The sequence below is a fragment of the Melanerpes formicivorus genome, unplaced genomic scaffold (assembly GCF_026170545.1).
Source record: "Melanerpes formicivorus ecotype bairdi unplaced genomic scaffold, bMelFor1.0.p_v2 SCAF_368, whole genome shotgun sequence".
Taxonomy (NCBI): Eukaryota; Metazoa; Chordata; class Aves; order Piciformes; family Picidae; genus Melanerpes; species Melanerpes formicivorus.
Genome location: NW_027142720.1, coordinates 102,501 through 105,000, shown reverse-complemented (window position 1 = coordinate 105,000; position 2,500 = coordinate 102,501). Strand labels below are relative to the sequence as shown.

At 77.2% G+C, this 2,500-nt stretch overlaps 1 non-coding gene across 1 annotated transcript; it reads left to right on the top strand.

The window, feature by feature from the left end:
- Positions 1-2,057: 2,057 nt before the first annotated feature.
- Positions 2,058-2,210, top strand: LOC137459470 (5.8S ribosomal RNA). The gene has a single exon (XR_010992335.1). It is a non-coding gene; the product is annotated as a 5.8S ribosomal RNA (ribosomal RNA).
- Positions 2,211-2,500: the final 290 nt, after the last annotated feature.

The window sequence follows — 2,500 nt, the reverse complement described above, 5'->3', positions numbered from 1 at the left end:
AGCGATGCTCCCGGTCCGCGCGGGTGTCGTCGAGCGGGCTCTCCCGGGCCCTCGGCCCGCCCAGCCGCGTCGCCGTCGTCGCTGGCCCTGCGCCGGTCCGCCGCCGGGGCCGCCGTAGCCGGGCGCTCGCCGCGCGGCGAGCGCGCGCGGCATGGGCGTCCCCAGCCGCGTCCCTCCTCCCCGAGCGCAGCGCCGGCTGACTGAGGGAAACCCCGGGCCTCGGGCCAGGCCAGGGGCGCGGTGGTGGCGGCGGACGTCGGGCGCGGCCCCCGCGGGCGGACGCTCCCCCCGACGGCGGCAGTGGGGGGAGGCACCCCCGCGGGGCCTTAAGTCTGGTTTCCCTCACCCCAGGGTCAGGTACCTAGCGTTCCGCGCCTTCGTCCGCGGCCTTGCCCTACCGCGGAGGAAGCCGGGCGGCGGTTTAAAGACCCGGGCGGCTCGGCGCGCCACCCCCGGATGCGGGGGCGAGCGCGGGGGCGGGCGGGTGCCTTCAGAGGGGCGGGGGTTGCCCCCGCAATGCCTCTGGCTAGGTCCGCCGTCGTCGCGCTCGTCGTCCTCCGGGGGCCCGCCGGGCCGGGGAGGGGACTCTGCTGCCCCCCCCTCTCTGCGGTCCGAGCGCTCGGCCGGAGAGAGCCCACCGCGCGAGGTCGGCCGTGGTCCGGCCCGCGCCTCGCCTCGCCACGGGCGTCCCCGGCGGCGCGTTGAAGCGCGGGCTTCTCGCGGGCCGGGGCGGCGAGCCCCCGCGGTGGGGGCTGGCCCAGGGCGCTTCGCCCCCGCCGGGGGTTTTGTGCGGGCGCGTTGCCGCGGCTCGGCGGCGGCGCCTCTTGCGGCGCGGGCCGCTGCGGACCTCCCGGTCCCTTTTCCCTTTGCCCAGGCCCCAGAGCGGGGCCCCGGCGAGCTGGCGCCCTCGGCGGTCTCGCGCTGCCGGTTCTCCCCCGTCCGGGGCCGGTTTCGGGTGGCGTGACCGCGTCCGAGCGGCGGCGGGCGTCGCTCGGCGTCTCCGGCTCCGGTCCCTCGCCGGAGGGCACCCTGCCACCGGCTGCGGCTGTCCCGGTCCCGGGCCCTGCCCGCGGGCTTCCCCGTTCGCCTTCCCGGCGCGTGCCGGGTGGGGGACGGGCGGGCAGCCGGGGGCGTCCCACCCCCGGTCTCCGCGTGGAAACGGGGAGAGCGGGGGCCCGCCCCCCGGCTCAGCGCCGTCCGCTGTCCGCCTGGCCGCGGGGCCACGGAAGGGGTCGAGCGAGCGAAGCCGGCGGCGCGGTGGCGCCGGGGGAGGATGGAAGGGGCTCGTGCCGCTGGGGTTTGTCGGTCGGCGGGTGCGCCGCCCGGCGAGGGCCGGCGGGTCGCCGCGGCGGCGTCCCACGTGGGCTCGGGCTTTCCGTCTCGCAAGCCGTTTTCCGTCCCCCGCGGGGGGGGTTCGGTGGCGAGAGGAAGCCGCCCGAGGGCGCGAGCCGGCCGGGGCTCGGCCCCGGGGCCAAAGCGGGGGAAAAGAAAGTCCGGGATGGGCCGCAGCGGTGGCGGCGTTGGAGGGGCCGGTGCGGAGGCGCGCGCGCGCTCTCCTCCGGCGGGGTTGTGCGCCCGGCCCCCCTCGCTCCCCGGGGCGGGGGGGGGGGGTCTCCGCTGCCTCGCTTCGTGGCGTCTCCGCGACGGCACGGGGCGGCCAGCGAGAGACACACCCCCCCCCGCCGTTGGGTGGGGAAGCGAAGGGGGTTTTCTTTCCCCGTGCACGCGAGGCGAGGCCGGGTTCGGGGCACGTTCCCGGCGGCGCGCGGCGGGCCTCCTCCGCGCCGAGGTCGGAGCGAGCCCGGGCGCCTGGTCCGGCCCCGAAGCGCCGCAAGGTGCGTTTTTCCCTCCTCGGGGGAGGGAAAAAAGCCGGGAGCGCGGGCTCCCCGCCCCTTGCTTTTGCCGCTTCGGGGTTTCGTTTTATTTTCCCCCCCTCTCCTGTGCTTGTACGGTCAATGTGAGGCGAGCGGCCGCCGTGCCGCGCTCTCCGAGGGGCCGCTCCTTTGCGAGCGGTCCCGGCCCCTCCGCGCTGGCGGGGCGGTGCCGAAAAGCCAGACAACTCTTAGCGGTGGATCACTCGGCTCGTGCGTCGATGAAGAACGCAGCTAGCTGCGAGAATTAATGTGAATTGCAGGACACATTGATCATCGACACTTCGAACGCACTTGCGGCCCCGGGTTCCTCCCGGGGCTACGCCTGTCTGAGCGTCGCTTGACGATCAATCGCCGCCTCGGTGCCCGCCGAGCGGCGCGGCTGGGGTCGCCTCGCAGGCTCTCCCCCGGGCGGGGAGGGGCCTTCGTCCCCCTAAGTGCAGACTCGGGGAGCGCTCCGTAGCTCCCCGCTCCCGGAGCGCCCGCTCTCGCGGAGTTCGTCCCGCCGGGGCTTCGCCGGCAGGGGTTCCCCGTTGGTCCAGCGACGCCCGGTGGGGCGTTGGGGGAGACGAGAGCCCGGTTGGGGGAGGAGGCGCGGGCCTCGCCCCCCCCGGCACTCCCGCGCGGGC